This window comes from Acinonyx jubatus, chromosome F2, assembly GCF_027475565.1.
Source record: "Acinonyx jubatus isolate Ajub_Pintada_27869175 chromosome F2, VMU_Ajub_asm_v1.0, whole genome shotgun sequence".
Lineage (NCBI taxonomy): Eukaryota > Metazoa > Chordata > Mammalia > Carnivora > Felidae > Acinonyx > Acinonyx jubatus.
In genome coordinates, this window is record NC_069394.1 from 11,441,036 (window position 1) to 11,460,882 (window position 19,847).

A 19,847-nucleotide genomic window follows, 5' to 3' on the forward strand; every position below is an offset into this window, starting at 1 on the left:
TTATACCCAACACTTCCCATCCCCTGCTGAGTTAAATACCCTTTTCTATGATTGCCCAACACTGTACCCACCACTGTTGTAACACTTTTTCATACTCCATTGTAATTGCTTGTCTGCCTGTAATTGCCCCACTAATCCATGAAAGCTCCTGGCTGGCTGGGAAGATTTAATTCCTGGAATTAACTCCTTGCCACATGGTCACATGCTTGGCTCATCATAGGTGCTCAGCAGCTAGTTCTTGAAAGAATGAGTATTCTCACTTTACAGCAGAGGCTACAGGAGGTCAGGGACGTTCATTGCCTTGCTGAAAGTCACACAGCTTTGAGAGACTGAGAAGGGACTGGAGCCTCATAGTGTGAGTCTAAAGAGGAGACAAGGCCAGATCTGGTTTCTAGAGCCATAGTCCAGGTTCTCTCTGCTCTGAATCATGGAAGTGAAAAAAAGTCACCCTTGTTTGGAGACAACCACTTTCCTTCTGGGGACCTTTATGCTGTCTCCTGGATTTTGTCTTTAGGTGATGTAATGGTCCACTTACTCTTTGTGTTCTTAAAAAAAAGGGTTTTGTGAGAGTGAGTTAGTGCCCCTTTTTTTCCGATTTCTGGGATTTTCCCAAGGCCCTAAAAATTTTCCCAAGTGAACAACTTATTTCCATTTTCTATTTTGTAAATCTGGTCAAAAAAACTTGAAAGAAAGAGAAAAAAGTCCTTTATGTAACTGGAAGACATAGCGAGAGGAGTCAGGAGAGCTATAGATGAGGGGTGTGAGTGTGTGTGTGCATGTGAGGCCTGAAGGGCATGGGTGTGTTGTACAAGGACAGAGCTTGTGAGTATGCTTATGTGGTTCTTAAATTAAATCTCCTCTTTCTTTGGCCACCAAGCAATTCTGTGATCATGATTTAAAAGGGGATTTTAGGGGCGCCTGGGTAGCTCAGTTGGTTGGGTGTCTGACTTTGGTTCAGGTCATGATCTCACAGTTCGTGGGTTCGAGCCCCGCGTCGGGCTCTGTGCTGACAGCTCAGAGCCTGGAGCCTGCTTCGGATTCTGTGTCTCCCTCTCTTTCTGCCCCTCCAATGTTTGTGCTCTGTCTCTCAAAAATAAATTTAAAACAAGGGGGATTTTAAGGGTACCTTGCTGGCTCAGTCAGTGGAGCAGGCTACTCTTGATCTCAGGGGTCATGAGTTTGAGCCCTGCGTTGGGTGTAGAGGTTACTTACAAAAATAAAATTAAAAAATAAAGAAATAAAAGGGATTTTAAACCATACTCATGCCACAGGGACAAGAAACCTGTGTGTGGGGGAGGGGGAAGTGGGGGGGACAAGAGGAGAGATGGCAGGAGAGCACAGGTGGCTGACATGACCAGCCGGTAGTGTTCTCCTACCATAATTGGGCTCAGCCTCCAGACCTTTTGTGAGTAAAGTGAGGCCAGTGGATCAGCTTCCTGTAATTCATCACCCGCCGAAAAGCAAAGAGAAAACACTAAGGCAGCTAAAGATTTAATCAAAATAAAGGCCAGAGAAAGGCAGTTTGTATCTCTTCCGTGCAATAATGAGAATGTCTAGACGCGGCAGACCGTGCTCTGACCCGCACGCTAAACGCTGGCGACTGTGTTCCATGGGATATTGTTTGACTTTGGTTTTATGAAAACTCCCTTTGATTCATAAGTTTTTGCTGCTGTAAGAGATGCTGAGGGTGATGGGGTTGGTGTTCTATATAAGTTTGTTTTCTTTCCTCAGCCGTGAAGAAACCTAAAACAGAAAGTGATTCAGGCATAGAATGATTCAGACCAGTTCAATCTCAAGTTGAGTTGAGCATTTTGCTGGGACCCAAATACTCCTGTTGTAACTCAGACTTCCAGCATCCTTTAACTTGGAATTCTGAATTTGAAAAGGACAGCCTGGCCCCACCCTCTGTCCCTAGAACCACACAGTCTAGCCAAACTATCCCTTGGTCATAGGATTTTGGTTTGGGTCTTTGCTCTTTGCTGTGTAACCGTCAGCAAGTGACTTAACTTCTCTGAACCTCCATTTCTTTATTTGTAATACATACCACTATTTTGAACATTAAATGAGAAAAATATTTGTGAGACATGCTCTGTAAACCCTGACGGTCTGAAGAAATGGAATTGAGAGGGGTTATTCTCTCACAGTGTCTGTAGTATGGGAAAGAATAATAGTGTCTAGGATTTACTGGGGGCTCACCTTGTGCTCAGGTCTCTTGTCACTCTGTTTTACAGGAGACGACACTGAGGCCTGGAATTTGAGCATCACGTTCAAGGTTACCAAGTTGGTAAGTAACAGCTGGATGTGACCGTGGCCATCTGCTTCCAAGCTTGTGCTCTTGACCACTTTGCTGTGAAGAAAAATTAAAGTGGATGGAAGTATTAGGCCAGGACATGGATTTCAGTTTAGTAGAAATAAGAACCTGCCGCTCTGTTGAAATTAGAATCCATGTGCTTTCTTTCGTTGACTCCACAAATATTTATTGAGACCCTACAAGGTTATCAGGTGAAATTATTAATTTATTTTTTTTTATTTATTTAAAATTTTAATTTAAATAAGAATTTTGGAGACGGGGGCGGGGGGGGGGGGCTGGTGGCTCAGTGGGTGAAGCGTCCTGCTCTTGGTTTCGGCTCAGGTCACGATCTCACGATTTGTGGGACCGAGCCCCGCGTCAGGTTCTGTGCTGATGGTGTAGAGCCTGCTTGGGATTCACTCTCTCTCTGCCCCTCCCTTGCTCTCTCTCTCAAAATAGATAAATAAAGCTTAAAAAAATAATTTAAAAAAGAACTTTGGAGGAAAGAAGATGCTCTCAGCCTCTTGTCGTCAGTAACAGGAGTAATAGTTGACAGTTATTGAATGCTGTTGAATGGCAGACGCTGTGCCAAAAGCTTTGAATTATCTTGTTTAAATTTCAAAAGAAACTTGAGGATCAAAGAAGAGAAGTAACTTGCTCAAGTTCACTCCAGTAGCAAGGGTCGTCTTAGTCCATTTGGGCTCCTGTAGCAGAATACCACAGACTGGGGGGCATTAAACAACAGAAATTTAATTCTCCCACTTCTGGAGGCTGACAAGTCCAAGATCAAGGTGCCGGCAGATTCGGTGTCTGGTGAAGGCCCACTTTCATTCACAGATGGCCATTCTTCTGCTGTAAACTCACATGGCAGAAATGGTGAGGGAGCTCCCTGGGGTCTCTTTTATCAGGGCACTGATCCCATTCATGAGGGCTCCCTCCGCAGGACCTAATCACTCCTGAAGGCCCTGCCCCCTAACACTGTCCTTTTGGAGGTTAGGTTTCGACACATACATTTGGTGGGGACACAGACAGCCCATGGCAGGGGTGGAGCCAGTATTCACATCCAAGTAGTCTGGCTGGAGAGCCAATGCACTTAACTGTTGGCAGGCCCCTCATGGAAAACCAGCTTGGGGCGCCTGGGTGGCTTAGTTGGTTAAATGTCCGGCTCTTGATTTCAGCTCAGGTCATAATCTCACGGTTTCATGAGTTCAAGCCCCTCGTGGGCTCTGAGCTGGTAGCGCAGAGCCTGCTTAAGATTCTCCCTCTTTCTCTGCCCCTACCCCGCTTGCACTCTCTCTGTCTCTCTCAAAATAAATAAAATAAACTTAAAAAAAAAAAAGAAAGGAAAGAAAGAAGAAAAGAAAGAAATGAGCCTGGGTACCCGCTATCCCCGCCAAGCATTCCCTTTTCTGCCTCTTCTGTCCCTTGTCTTCCTGGTGTCCTTACTACCCTGTGTTTGGCTGGCTGGCCCCTAGAGAGCTTTAGCTGTAGAATAGAGATCAGGTGGCAAGCTGTCGTGGAGTAGTCTCTCATGTACGCCTGTAACTTTTATTTTAATTGGGGTATAACTTACATACTGTAAAATGTACAAATCTATTTTGTTAAAGATTTTTAAAAAAATGTTTATTTGTTTTGAGGGAGACAGGGCACGTGTGCATGTGCCAGCAGGGGAGGGGCAGAGAGAGAGGGAGAGAGAGAATCCCAAGCAGGCTCCATGCTGTCAGCACAGAGCCTGATGTAGGGCTTGATTTCAGGAATTGTGAGATCATAACCTGAGCTGAAATCAAGAGTTGGACGCTTAACCGACTGAGCCACCCAGGCACTTTAAGATATTTAGGATTTTTAAAAAAGATTTTATCTTTAAGTAATCTCTATTTCCAACGTGGGGCTCAAATTCCCAACCCCAAGATCAAGAGTAGCATACTCAACTGACTGAGCCAGCCAAGTGCCCCAAGGTTTTATTTTATTTTTTTAAAGCTTATTTATTTTGTTTTTGAGAGAGAGAGAGAGAGTGAGTGAGCGAGTGGGTGAGGTACCGAGAGAGATGGGGAGAGAGCCCTGCAGAGCCTGACATGGGACTCGAACCCAGAAACTGTGAGATAATGACCTGAGCCAAAATCAAGGGTCAGAGGCTTAACCAACTGAGCTATCCAGGAGCCCCTTCCCCGGAGATTTTATTTTTAAATAATCTCTACACCCAGTGTGGGGCTCGAACTTAAAAACCCAAGATAAAGAGTCATATGCTCTACCCACTGAGCCAGCCAGATGCCCCTTTATGAATTCTTAATGTCACCCCATCTTGTCCCCACCTAGACAGGGCATTCAAGATTTTTATCTCTCCAGGACATTCTCTCATGCCCCTTCACAGTGAGTCCTGCCCCAGGGCTAACCACTGTTCTGACTTACAAAAGTCCTGGATACATCCTGTCATAGATTACTGCTTCACACTTATCCAGATCCAAATATACTTGCTCAACAAAAACAAAGTACAGATAAAAATAACACTTTAAATAGCGTGGGTGATCCTGTCATTCCACCCAACAGGCGTCTCTCTCTTGGAGTGAGTGTGAATGAGACACAGATCTGCTGTTCCTTCTGTCACTCTTTGTTCCTGTGGCTTTTTGGAGTATGAGCATCTATGCCATCAAGGGTGTGTCTTGTATTTATAGATTTTAATTATCCTACAACACAGCTCTGAAATCCAAGCTAGCTATTTCTTTCTGGTGCTCAACCCAAGACACCAAATCCAGTGCTGAAGGGACACAGCCTGTGTTGGACCTGTGTTGGGAGATGGTTTGTTAGTGTCCATTGTGAAGCCTTATTACAGGCTTTTCAAGGAGAATTTTGACTGCTTCCGGTTTTCATATCCGTGCTGACTTTGGAAGCTTACCCTTGAGTAAGCTGCCGCTGTAATGTGCACAGAACTCAAGCACGGGTAGGTGGTTATGTTACACTTGGAGACCTAGAACACTCTGCCAGCATGGGGGACTATGCTGATTTGTGTCTTTCGTGATATGAACACAGAGTGGACTAAAATGTAAGACTTGTACCTAGGGGAGCTCATCAGAAAGGGAAGTCCTTTAGTGTCAGAGATGAAGAGAGAAAATTAAGTCAATTGGATACGTGGGCTGAAGTCATGACAGCTTGTGGGGTTTTTGCCCAGGAGCAGGCCATGGAATCTGGGTGTTAAGGTTGAAATGTCACAGTAGGTCTAGAAATGAGACTTGGGTCCATTGTGAAACTGAGCACTTGAGAGCCTTTTTAAAAAGTATTAATTGATTAATTAATTTATGTGTGTAATTGTTACACTGTAGACTGTCCTCAAAAATAAGCACTAAACAATAATGAGATGTGAATACACAAGAATGGTAAGGAGGCATAGAAGAGGAACTAGGAGGATATTGCTTATGCCTAGACAGATGGGCTGGGGAAAGGCAGTATTCAAAGACATAATGACAAAAGAGACACGACTATTAGATATCCCTTCAGATCTTCTCCAGTCCTTAGGTCCCAAGAATTTGTGACCAAGTCTCAAGAATCTGTGGCCCTCTTGCTGGTGGCAATATTCAAAGAGAGATGGCTGAGGCTCGGTTTCCACTGTAGGTGTGCATTGATGTGTGATATGTGTGACCAAGGTCCCTCTGGGGGGGCGGGGTAAAAAAGAAGCCTTGCTTTGTAGCATTTGCTGATTTCTATGGTACAGATGCTGCCCATGTCCAGTTTCAAGCTACAAGCCTGATGTCCCTGAACCCAGAATCGGGAAGAAAGGTGTCCACTCAGCTCACCTGAGCTGGTGTGAGCTGGCTTCAGCACCCCAGTGGCTCTGATGTGCATTCTGTTTTTACACTGGGATTTCTGGGTTGTGCATCATGGGTGGGACTTACAGGAAGTAGTAATGTCATGTGTGATATCACAGGGGCAGGGAGAGCCAGGGGGACAAGACTAGAGCTCTGGTGCTCTTTCTTCCCTTGTATTTAAAAACACGAAACAACTTTTTGTGAGTATGGGTGGAGAAATGGGCATACTTACCACACAGTTGGGGACAGTGACAGTAAGGGCAATATGGCACTATCTGGGTTTTCTGAGTGCTTGGCCCTGCGATTTTACTTCCAAGATTTTATCCTATCTGTCGTATCTTTCCTATAGTCACCCATGGGGTATGTGAAGACATATGTAATGTACGTGCATTGCAGCGTTGTTTATAATAAAAGCAAGATCGAGGAAGCCGCTGAAATGTATGTTGGCAGGGGATTGATTCAATCAGTTACGGTATGTTCTTACAGTGGGATACTTGGCCACTGTTTAAAATAGAAGGTCATGTGTGCTAAGAAGCTGTGATCTCCAGGATACATTCTCTCTTTTTTTTTTAAAGTTTATTTACTTATTTTGAGAGAGAGAGAGAGAATACGAGTGGGAGGGGCAGAGAGAGGGAGAGAGAGAATACTAAGCAGGCAGTGCAGAGCCCAATGTGGGACTTGATCCCACAAACCGTGAGATCATAACGTGGGCTACAGTCAAGAGTCGGAGGCTTAACCGACTAAACCACCCAGGCGCCCCTCCAGGATACAATCTTAAGTTAAAAAAAGAAAAGACAAATGCAGAAAAGTGTATGTGGTATGTTCCCACCATGTGTGGGGGGGAAAAAGTAGGAGATACAAGTAAGTCCACACACCTCATGTGCCTGATTACGCATCGATTATTACTGGCAGATAACAAGAAGGAGGTGGTTGTGGGGAATACTGTTCACCTCTTGGGGGAAGAGGCTACCGGATTGTGCTCTAGGGCAGATGGAAGATGTCTTGTTGTGTATCTTTTCTATTTTCTGAATTCTTTTTTTTTTTAATTTTTAAAATGCTTTAAAAATTTTTTAGAGGGGGGGCAGAGAGAGAGAGAGAGAGAGAGAGAGAGAGAGAGAGAGAGAAGGAGAATCCTAATCCTAAACAGGCTCCACACTCAGGGTAGAGGCTGACTCAGGACTCGATCTCACAACTCTGAGATTATGACCTGAGCCAAAATCAAGAGTCAGACACTCAACCAGCAGAGCCACCCAGGTGCCTCTACTTTTTTTTTTTTTGAATGTTTAAGCATGAACATATATTATTTTTTGTGTTAAAAAACAAACTAGTTAACAAAAACTTCTCTTTGGGAGCTTTCAACATAAAAGCCCCTCTCATTTTTAGAAGAGATTAGCGGTCTTCTCGGGGTCGCTAATTCCCAGTGTTTACTGAGCATATGCCGAACGGCAGGTACTTCTGGTTTCAGGCTCAGTCCTCTCGAGCCGGTACGCCTGGGTCTCCCTGTGTGTAGGCTCTGCCTGGATCCTAGCAGTTGCCCAGTGAACTTGAACTTGTGATCATAGTCATAGTCGCATTTTCAGGAGAAGGGAAGTGAAGTCTTTGTGCAAAGTCAACAGCACTCTTTCAAGTGTTTTTAGAGCAGAGGTGACCCAGCTGCTTCCGAGAAATCCAGGCTACCTGGAAGGGTTCTCAAGCCTTTCGCCCTTCTGCCACTCGACCCTAGCACCTCTCTTGAGACCACACGGAAGTTTTTGTCAGTGTTAATTTTTCCATCTGTAGGACTCTTTGCCCTGGAAACTTGGAGCTGTATTTGTGGACCAAATGAATCGCTGATGTGTTTAGAAATAGCAAAGACCCAGGAGAATTTGTTTGCGGTATCCTTTTCTGATTCATTAAGTATCTTCCCAACTTGTGTTATGTACACATTGTCAGAGGTCTGAGGGACACTGGCTTTGCTCCTTTACGAAGACTGGCCTTCAAGGCCTTTCTTAGCAAAACAGATGTTCCCAGAGGTTCTTTTATTGTTGCCAGTGTTCCCTGCAGCCATATTTCTAACCCAACCCATCATGCAGTGTTTTAGGGAACCAGACACGTGCTCTCTTCCCTCTCCCTTATCATTTGGTAACAAATGTGGTAAACAGGTTATTCATCTCCAGAGGGCTGTTGTTACAATGTTGTGCGATTTGATCAACAGTAATCCAAACAGGCAAGAGGGCTGGAGTGAAAACTGAACGTTGTGTAGCATCCAAATCACAAAAACTGACCTGAGAGTTATTTAAGAGAGTGACATCGTCTGTAACATTCAGATGAAATTCTTGCCAGTGAGGGCTGTTGGACATTGGCACTTTGCCGTCTCTCGAGATGCTGTGTTGTGGGCTTGTTCAGAGAGTGCCCTTAAGTGCTTTAAGTATCACCGCCCCATGTGTCACGTGGGTTGTAGTGGGTTTCGTTTACTCGGAGCTGGATGTGTATCAGCCGTGTTCTCTTGACTCCCCAAATAGTAATTCTATCTCTGCTGCCTGAATGCAGATGCAGGGTACGTTTAAATGCTCTTTCTTGCCGGAGGCCTTTCCTGGCCCCCCCTTCCCCCCATGCTCCTCTTGTTCCATGTCGTACTTAATTAAAGCAATTATCTTACCGGCTTTAAATAATTGTAGCTGTTTGTAGCTGTCGCCACATCGCACTGAGTGCCAGGAAAGGTGGCATGGATCATCTCGCTTCCTCTGTGCATGGCCAGCGTGCAGCCTATGTCACAGCCCTTCGGATTTCATCAGTCAGGACTCTTTTGACCTCAAAGCAGGACCCTGACTTGAACCGGCTTCCCCAGAAAGGGGATTTATGTCCTTGAAAAGCCTAGGGATGGAAATTAACGCATGGAGGTTTCAACGGTGTTGCTAAGGCTTACACAGTTTTTCTGCAACCCTCAGCATCACCTACCGTTTCTTTCTGGATTGTGGTGGCAAGACGGCTCTCAGAAGTTCTGGCAGAAGGGAATAAAAAGGTCACGTTTTCAATGGTTAAAGAAAAGTCCCCGAATTGAGTCTCTGTTTCTGATTGGTCTTATCTGGGCAACATGCCCCTCGGGAACCAATCCCTGTGGCTTAAGAGAATGCGATGCTCTGATTGGCCATCCTGGATCGAGTGCCCGCCCCCTGAAGGAGCTGAGGTTAGGGTCTGCACCCCCCAGAGCACAGGGACTGAGGTGAGGGGAGGTGGGTGTTCCCCAGGAAAATCTGGGAACCGTGTGTGAATGGGGGCGGGGTGGGTAAGAGCAAGGATGTCCAATAGAGTAGGTTTTTAAGGGGTGTTTACTCAGTGAATGAATTAACAGATGAATGAGCAAACGGGAGCGTGCTGCTGATTCTGTGAGCTGGTTTATACAATACCCAGAGTGGGGTTTTAACAGATGGAGCCTTTGCAGAGAGGGAAGGATAAAAGAGAGCCTTGAAATCAAGTCCTGTAAGGGTGACAGTAAATTAGCTGAAATACTTAAGAAATAGGAGACATATGAGAGCTGTTTCCAGATGTGTGAAGGGCATTCCTAGAAATGGAACCTTTGCTGGGTCCTTGCTTTATGTCTAAGGCACTGGGGCTAGTTGCTTGGATCGGCGTCTCCCCTCTTTTATGTTCACTTTATTGTTACTGGACAGTCTATTTATATTCACTATAGAAAATCTGAAAATTTACACAAAAGCGAAAAATAAATGTCCTCCCATAATCTTATCATCAAAAGCTAATTGTTATTAATATCTTGCATATATTCTGTCAACCTTTTCTCCCTCTGTGTAGCTGCATTAAAAAAAATTGTGAGCCACTGGGTGGTTCCGTCGGTTAAGCGTCTGACTTCAGCTCAGGTCATGATCTCGTGGTTCTTGAGTTCGAGCCTCGCCTGGGGCTCTGTGCTGACAGCTCAGAGCCTGAAGCCTGCTTCCAATTCTGTGCCCACCCCCCTGACCCTCCCCTGCTCACGCTCTATCACTCTCTCAAAAATAATAAAGATTAAAAAAATTCTTATTTAATCTTGATAATGGTTACTTGTCAGAGAAGGGATCTGTGGCTCAGACCTAGGCACTGGAGTCCTAGGGCCAGAATTGAGTCCCCAGGTGCCAGCCTCTCATTTCTGGGCGTTGGGTTTGGTTTGCCAGCTTCATAATCAGCAGTCTGAGCACTAATAGGGCTTTACTACTGTTCTCTTCTGAGAATCCTGATTTCGTCACTTTGTGCATCCACTCACTCCTTCACCCATGTGCTCAGGTGATCTTTCACTGAGTGCTTTCTGGGTGCTGGGGCTGTACCGGTGAACGAGCCAAGGCCCCTACCCTCCTGCAGCTGACCGTGTAGCTGAGCTCCACCTCATCAGTGAATGGTTAGGTCAGCAGCAGCTAGGGATGTGCGGGGACTGCCGATTGCTCTGGTCCCAGTCCCCAGCTTCTGTCAGGAAGCTACCAGCAAAGCAAAGAGGAAGCATCGCAGCCGGAAGGCCTTGTTGATATATGCCCTCTGCCCAAGTTCCCTTTCCTGAAGGGAATGGCAGTATGTTGAGGGGTGGGAGGCTCGGGGTACACATTACCTGTCCTCGCCCTCCCAGACCTGGCTCTGCTGGGTGATCTGCGGTTTGGCCCACATTGTGTCCACGTGATGATCCTGTTTCCTGAACCTCAGACTAGAACTCACGATATGAAACAGTGTTAGCGAAAAGAAAGAGGCACATACATATTTCTGGAATGCAACCTTGGGTGTGTTTGCATGGCTCTCCTTGCCCAGGAAGGTAGGTATTAATATGCTCATTTGGCAGGGGAGGACGCTGACGTCCAGCTGGATCTGTGATTTGAGCTCAGGCCTTACTGATGGCTCTCAGCTCCCTCATCACGTTCCTCTGATCCAGATACATCTGGAGTGTAGGGTTTTAAAAGGTTCTGAAATTCCGGGTGATATTGTTAGTTTCATTCCATTCACCTATTTAAAAAAGTATTTATTGAGGGCCTGTGTCCAGAAACTCTCTTAAGCCTGGGATGCTGGCTGACCAAGACGAGTGAGGGCTCTGGCTCCCAGGAAACTTGAAATCTGAGTTAAATCTTCGGAAGAGTGATGATGTTTTTGCATAATCTCTTGCTCGGTGATTCATTCAGCCATGCATGAGGATGTGTCAGGGTGCTTTGAGTTGTAAGGGACAGAAAGCCTAGTTCAAACTGGATAATTGATGGGAGCAGTTGAGTGGTTCACATAACCAAAAGGTGAAGAAGTGGGATAGGTTTCGGGTACGCTTTGATCAGGGCTCTGGCTTCATTTCTTTGTGATCCTCTGGGCTCTGCCCTTATGTCTGTTGGCTTTGTTCTCAGGTTGACTCCCTTCATAGTAGTGAGAGGGTTGCCAGCAGGGCTTCTGTATTGTTCCAACGCCAGCAGACCTCAGGAAAAATAGGTGTGCTCCAGGAAGTGCAGAGCAGAGCTGTCTAACGTGGTGGTCTGGCTGCTGGTACTTCTCAGCCCACGTGTTTGTTTGATCACATCCACGGGAGGGAGAGCTGCCATCTCTCCCCCGGGCCATAGCACAAAATTTCTGAGCTCCCTTCTGGTTGGGTCATCATCTGAGGATGATCCATCTCAAACCATCATGGCGGCAGAGGAAATAGGATAACATTGATTGCCTTAGATCAGTCAGGCCCCATCCCTGGAACTGGAAATGAGGACCGAATGACTGAAGGATGCTGCTTGGTGGGAAGAAATGATGTTGAAGAGGCAACTACAGTCTCTTAAGGGGGGCAGTGTGTAGGATGTGGGCGCATAGGAGGAACAGCAAGGTCCCTTCTCTTAAAGAAAAAAAAGAAAAAGAACAGGCCTTTCTCTTAAGAAGCTCCGCATTGTAGTGAGCACTCTGAGACTTTGGCAGTGATCAGAGGAAAGGCATTTACTACATTTTTTGAACGCTAGGCACTTTATACGTTTTCCTCAGTTAGTTCTTATACTGTCCCTGTCGAGTAGGTATTTCCATTTCACAGATGAGCAAACAAGTTCAGAGAGGTTAAGTTGCTTGCCAACAGCCACACATCTAAGAGAGCGAGGTGTTTTGAGGCTGTGCATCCCACATTCCCTACTCCTCCTTCTTGTGACGGTTGCAGAGCAAATAGATCGTTAACAGGGACCCTACAAAGGTTTGTCTAATGACTCCTCTACAGTAAGCAGGGCCTTGGGAGTAGTTACCACTTTTCATTTCAGGCTTTTATTAGCGGAATTCTGCCCGCTTTTTTTTTTTCTGTTCCTTTTCCTTAACTAACTCTAGATGGGAGGAAAACTCTCCCAGGTCCAGATAAGCAACCTATAACTGAAAGAGCTTCTGAGAAGAGCAGAACCATTGTCAACTCCGATGCATCAGAAGAGACGGTTGCGTTCAGATAATTTTACAAAAATGATTTCTCTCTCCTTCTGACTTGGCTGCCTGAGGCTTCCACTTGGTTTTAAAGTAGTAGGGTAACTATTATGTAATCCTATACAATGCTTCTTTCCCCTGGGCTCAAGAGAACTCAGGTATTCAAAATACAGAATACATTTGTTTTGATGAAGAGTTTATGTAAAGCCAGTGTGATTCTTAAACGGTCCCCAAAACAAGGGCATATGAACTGGGTTTTTTGGTTTTCTCCAGACTCTGCAGAGACAGAACATCCAGCAGAGCAGGAGATGGTTTACCATAACTCGTGTGTGCTGCTGGCAAAATGTCTGTGTTCCTTTTTTTTTTTTTTTTTCCAATTTACTTTTGAGACAGAGAGAGAGCGCGCTCGCGAGCGAGTAGGGGAGGGGCAGAGAGAAAAAGGGGGACAGATAATCTGAGGCGGGCTCTGTGCTGACAGCAGGGAGCTCGATGTGGGGCTCGAATTCACGAACCGTGGGATCATGACCTGAGCCAAAGTCATCCGGCTGCTCAACTGACTGAGCCACCCAGGTGCCCCAAAATGACCTGTTCTTACTGCTCCCTGAACCTACCATGAGTGTTGTGCACTTTGTTGCCCACTGAAAGAACACTGGTCTGTTCACAGATCGCCTGACCTCACTTCCATCCCACTGGATATAGTTTCATCCTGAGGGAAATTAACAAAAATGGGGAAATCAAAATGGTGGTCAGTGCCAAGTTGACATATAAGACTTTCAGCTTAGCAGCTGTGCTTTTTAAGTTCTTGTGTCTGCTTTCCATTTTTTTTTTTTCAGGCTATTATGGATAATAATGGATTTATATTAGGTTGTCTACCATGTTTCAGGGCCTGGGGATAGATGAATGAAGCATAGTCTCCATTACATAGTCTTCAGTGGTCCTCCTCTGAACAGTCTGTCCATGCCAGTATATTTTTTTGCTTCTGATTTACGCTGGGCCTGGCAAACTTGTTAAACTGGACCTTAGAAAAAGTATGAAGTAAAAAGAGGAAACAGGAAAGATGTGAGGGTAGATGCATAGGCTTAGCTGTCAGGTGGGATTGCTGGGCTCACCTTGTTGACTGTAGAGGGCGACTACCGTGGTTGTCACTAGGACTGGTATTTAGGGGCTCTTTGTTACACAGCATAACCTAACTCATCCTGACTGATGTGACCACCACATAGGATTCGTGGAACCTGGCCAGCTTGTATATGCACCTGTGTGAATGCACGCACATGCAAATATATGTAAGAATAGATATGAACATGGGTGCCTGTAGGACAGTGGTTCTCAAACTTGTCTGTACATTAGAATCACTTGGAGATCTTTTAAAATTCCAAAGCCCAGGGGTGGCTGAGTGGCTCAGTCGGTTAAGTGTCCAACTTTGGCTCAGGTCATGATCTCATGGTTTGTGAGTTTGAGCCCCACAACAGGCTCTGTACTGACAGCCTGGAGTCTGCTTGGGATTCTGTCTGTCTCCCTCTCTCTCTGCCCCTCTCCCAGTTGCATGCTCTCTCTTTCTCTCAGTGACATGAGATGAGATGAGATGAGATGAGATGAGATGAGATAAGATAAGATTCCAAAGCCCTCAGGACATAGTCTAAATGAATTAATTTACCAACTCTGGGGGTGGGACACAGCATTAATAGATTTTAAACTCTCTGGGTGATTCCAGTGTGCAGACAGTTTCAAGAACCATATGAGAATTTTAATAATAACATCATGATTATTATTTGGAGAGGAATAGGGATAATGGCAATGATATTGATACTAGCTATCATTATCGTCAACTGACTGCTGCTTGTCTGCTGGGCAGTATCCTGGGTAAATAACAAACACTGTCACATCTAATCCACACTGCAGCCCTGCAAGACAGCTCTGTAGGTGGTTGGAGAAGGAAGAGAGGAGATCGTATCTGTTAAACTGATGTCAGCCACAGAGCTGCTCAATCCAGATTGTCAGGTATAGTCCAGAAAGATGGAATTGCTGGTCTCATCCTGTCGATCCCAGAATGACCACTGTGGTCATCATTGGGGCCGAGACCCCGGGGCTGTTTGTTACCACAGCGTAACCTGGCCCGTCCTGCTGGATGCAACCATGCTTTTAATAACCACAGTGGATTCAGGAGTCGATACGCGAGAGCACGTTTTGCAAAGTTATAAATTGAGAGTGAGTTTATTTTGGCTTGTGGCTTGGAAAGAGAAATGAGCATAGTAAACCAAGCTTTTAATCTTGGGTTGGTTGATTCATCCATCAAAATCACTCTCTGTGTTTCAAGGAAATCAGGTTAAGTAGATTAATAAAACATTACCTTGTGTGTTTGTAGTGCTTTCCTCAATGGGATACACGGTGCTCTACAAACCTCATACCATTTGCTAATCTTGACACTTCCTCGAAGGATTGTCAGGCATCAGTAGGGCCGTGTGTTACTGGAAGGTAATAACGGGAACTCAGTGATGGTGAGATGCTTATCCAGCATCCAGAGATGCCTGACTGCAGTCTTGGTGGGTAGATAGGAGTTTGTCCGGGAGGTATGGTAGTGTCTGGAATGGTGTTCATAGCACAGAGAACAGCACAGACAAAGGCACAACAGCAGGAAATAGTAACTATAGGAACTCTATAACTAGCTTACTATTACTACCAAGAAAGAAGCCATTCTCCACTCCTATGGGTGATTGAGAAGTCCCAGACAACCTGCATTTCCACTTGTTTCTTTATCATTTGGTACATGTCTATTAACTTTTCTTTTTGACTTTGGAAGAGATTTGTGTGTAATGAGGGGCCAAGAAAGCATAATGCTTTAATTGACCTCCTTTCCCCTGAAAGATCACACCAGACACCGCACCAAATATACACTGCTGATTAAGTAGAGATTTTTTTGCAGGGCTCTGTTGACGCCTCAGTGATCCAACCCTTGGACATGAACTCAGCAGTTCTCTGACTCTCCCTGAGTCCAGGCCTTGGGATTGTGTACCTGTGAGACGCCTCTGCGCCTCTCTTGGGCTGTTGGTTTTTCTTAAGTGTAAATGTTGGATTGAAGGTGAATTTCAAGGTTCCCTACATGTTTAAAATTAGGTGATTCATCAAGTACTCATTAATGCAAGTGGCCTATTAAATAAAAATGCTAAGTACATGCTGAAATGGATACGGCAGACATTTTCTCTGGGGCTGTGGGTTTAGATAACACCAGGGCCTGGACAAGAAAAACCATTCTCCTCTCTACCTTTGTGCATCAAAGCTGAAAGAGAGATGCTTTCTCATTAAACGTGTATTCTACAATGAAATCAGCACCAGGGTTTTATTTTTTTTATTTTGTAAATGTTTATTTTTTAGAGAGACAGACAGAGTGTGAGCAGGGGAGGGACAGAGAGAGGGGGAGACACAGAATCCAAAGCAGGCTGGCTCCAGACTCTGAGCTGTCTGCACAGAGCCTGATGCGGGGCTCGAACCCACGAACCGTGGGATCATGACCTGAGCTGAAGTTGGACACTTAACCACCCAGGTGCCCCAGCACCATGATTTTAGAGAAGAAGCTAGCCGAGCCAGTTAAGCTACTTCATAACTTGGACCATACTGGTTCTCTTTTGCAAAGGTGTTGTGTTTGTTTGTTTTTTTGAATCTTATGCAATGTCTTTTCTTCTGTAGCCTCAAAACTCAAAACTTTTTTCACACTGTTAGCTCGTGTTTGACATCCCCATTGTTCTTTCTAAAGGTCTATATTGCAACCGGTTGGTTCCACAGCTAGTGACCTAATCATTGTGGCTACGTTGGGGAGAGTTTACATCTCACCTCCTTGGGTTGCTTATCTGATTTACTGATTTTAGGGTTGTGTCCATGTTGGGATTTTGGAGTTGGGGTAAGGCCCTGGGACTAGGTTAACGCTGGACCAATGCCATCTCTGTGACCAGCTGCACCTGTTTGCACGAGCTCTGTGCTAGCACTGGGGTTACAGTGGTGACAACACAGTCTGGTCTCTGCCCTTGTGGGGCTCCCTGTGTTTAAGGAAGTACACAAATCACCATGCAATTGCAATTATGTATGTGCTATAAAGGAGAAGCACAGGGTCCTGATCATTCATAGTGGGGCATCTGACCCAGTTTGCTCAAAGTTCAAATGTATGGACATGATGAGGAGCTCAGGAAAGCAGTTGGGGAGGCTGGAGGCATTAAGAGTAATCTGTGATGGGGGCGCCTCGGTGGGTCAGTCAGTTAAACATCCGAGGTCAGCTCAGGTCATGATCTCATGGTTCATGAGTTTGAGCCCCATATCTGGCTCTTTGCTATACAGTGCAGAGCCTGCTTCAGATTCTCAGACTCCATCCCTCTTCCTCTGTAATGTGTGATCAAATGCAAGGGTGAAAGGTTCAAGATTGAGGCCACAAACAGCACTAAGGTCCCTGTGAGTTGGTACAATTCAGGACACCAGGCCTTCCGAGAACAACTTCTTGACTCTTCTCCTCTAACTCCCCAAAGCCAAAGGAAGTATTCTTTCCCTTAAATTCTCCAGGCCGTATGTCTATATCATTTCTTTGGCAGTTGTATGTTGCTTGCTCCCCTGATCATGCTCTGTTCTGTTTCTCAAAACAAACAAAACGTTAACACGTAACAGCCCCACGTGCACCTTTGTGCTCAAATTCACCAAAGCTTCCATCGATTGAGGGAATTGATGGGGAAATTCTATCAACTTGTGGAAAGTTTAAGAGATACTAGCTTGTAGGGGCACTTGGGTGGCTCCGTCGACAGGGCATCAGACTTCGGCTCAGGTCATGATCTCATGGTGGGTGCGTTCGAGCCCCATGTTGGGCTCTGTGCTGACAGCTCACAGCCTGGAGCCTGCTTCGGATTCCGTGACTCCCTCTCTCTCTGTCCCCCTGCTTGTATGCTCTCTCTCTCTCTCTCAAAAATAAATAAACATTAAAAAATTAAAAAAAAATAAAAATAAGAGATGCTAGCTTGTAATTAAAAGTCCAAGATAAATGGGCTTTTCTTTTCTGCATCTTCTTACCTACTTTTCTTTCTGCCCCTGTGATTCTGTTTCCATATTCCTGCCCTTCCTTACTGCTCTCTGTCAGAGGCACACCCCTTGGTCACTTCATCTATTTCTCTACATCTTTCTTCTGTCTGCATGCTTTGTTGAATGCTGTCTTTTAAAACAAAATTGTTCAAAACATTGAGGGAAACTTAAAAAAATTTCATCCCTACTCCCTCATCCTGTTTTAACCTCTCTGATCCTATCTGCCAGTTTCCCATGGGGGTGCGTATTGTATATGAATGGCATTCTGTTATATATACAGTTTTGTACTTTGCTCTTTTAGAATGTTCACAAATTTTCTTTATTTAAAAAAATTTTTTTAATGTTTATTCATGTTTGAGAGATAGAGAGAGAGAAAGAGAGAGAAAGAGAAAATGAGTGGGGGAGGAGCAAAGTGAGAGGGAGACACATAATCTGAAGCAGGCTCCAGGCTCTGAGCTGTCAGCACAGAGCCCAACGCGGGGCTCGAACCCACGGACCGTGAGAGCATGACCTGAGCCATAGTCGGACGCCCAACCGACTGAGCCACCCAGGTGCCCCAGAATGTTCACAAATTTTCAATCAGCAAATGTTAATTGAGCTTCTACTCTGTGCCAGGCATTGCTGTAATGGCTGGGGGTAGATACATCAGTGAACAAACCAGACATAATTCCCTGCTTTCCTGGAAGTTTCCACCTGTTTCGTGGAGAGAGACAATAAACATAGTACAAATTCTCTTAGGAGGTGACTGCTGTTACAGAAAAAAACAGGAGGGTTGAAGAAGGTTGGCAGTATTTATAAAATATTTTCTCATGTTGCTCCCATCTTTGTGTGTACTTGGGGGTTGTATATTATCCTTGATATTGATGGATTATATTTTATTTAGAGCCTTAGGACTGTACACTTTAAATCTGGAGAGAACTTAGGAATCATTGAGAGTAAACCATTCATTTTTGAGGGGAGGAAAACAGGTCCAGAGAAAAGAAAAGACTGGCTCAAAATTATACAGCCCCTGAGTGGCAAAGCAGGGGCTGTTAAATCTTAATTGGATTGATTTTCTTTAATTCTAAAGACAGTTCTTTCAGAACCCTGGTATGCTGTTTCCCTGTTGTGGGAAATTGAATTTGTTTCTGGTTTTTATTATAAATAATGCTACAATGGGCAGCTTTATACCAAAACCATCTGAATGAAAGCAAGTTAATAATAACAGCAATGATAATAGTAGAAAAGGCTAATATTTATCGAGCACCTAACATTTGTAAAGCACCGTGCTAAGTGCTTTACGTGAAATGACTTAATTCTGACAGTGAGTACCGTGACTTTCCTATTTTTTACAGATGACTAAATGAAGGGATTCAGACTCAGGTCTGTCCGTCTAGAGTCTGTGTTCTTAGTTACCATGATGTACTGCCTTATGGGTTTGAATACTAAAGCTGCAGATTTCAAAAAGCAAGATAATCAGCCATGCACTTTCATTTAAACACTTAAGAGTTGTCCAAGAACGTTGACATATTAGGTTTAACTGTATGTCATCAATGTTTTTAGGGTAAAAAGTGGTTGAATGTTAGCAATTTCATACATTCCATCTGTTGCTTTAGTTAATCCTCATCATAATGGTGAATTAGGGGCACCTGGCTGGCTCAGTCAGTGGAGCATGGGACTCTTGATCTCAGTGTCAGGAGTTCGAGCCCTGTGTTGGGTATAGAGATTACTTAAATTAAAAAATAAATTAATTAATTAAAAAAATCCCAATAGGGGCGCCTGGGTGGCGCAGTTGGTTAAGCAGTCGACTTCAGCCAGGTCACGAACTCGCGGTCCGTGAGTTCGAGCCCCGCATCAGGCTCTGGGCTGATGGCTCAGAGCCTGGAGCCTGTTTCCGATTCTGTGTCTCCCTCTCTCTCTGCCCCTCCCCCGTTCATGCTCTGTCTCTCTGTCCCCCAAAAAATAAATAAACGTTAAAAAAAAATTAAAAAATAATCCCAATAATGGTGAATTAGGTGGTATTGCAAATGAGTAGCCTAATATTTTAGATGGAGCTTGGACACTGAATGAGTTAGTTAATGTTTATAGAGAGAAAAACGAACGGGAGGCAAGAAAGGCAGTATGACTTGGGCCACGTAACCAGCTGCTCATACCTGCGTCAAATCCTGACACCCTGTCTTAGTAGCTTTGTGACCTCCAGTGAAATACATTCCTGGTGCCTAATTCTCTCAAGTGAAAACTGTCATTATAAAGATGGGTGGAAATCATTTTGTTCAAAACCGGCAGAAACTAAGCAGTCAAGCCAAGGTATCGAGTGGTGGTAGTTCCATCTTGCCATTAAATTTCAAGAAAAACCCGTCTCTTTT

General features: G+C 44.8%; 1 protein-coding gene across 7 annotated transcripts in view; it reads left to right on the plus strand.

The window, feature by feature from the left end:
* Positions 1 to 19,847, plus strand: part of CYRIB (CYFIP related Rac1 interactor B) — a 147,399-nt gene that overhangs the window by 40,693 nt on the left and 86,859 nt on the right. For all 7 annotated transcript variants that reach the window (XM_053208339.1, XM_053208344.1, XM_027063907.2 and 4 more), the window contains exon 2: positions 2,232 to 2,284. The gene's annotated coding sequence lies outside the window, so the exon portion shown is untranslated. The remainder of the gene's footprint in view (positions 1 to 2,231; positions 2,285 to 19,847) is intronic.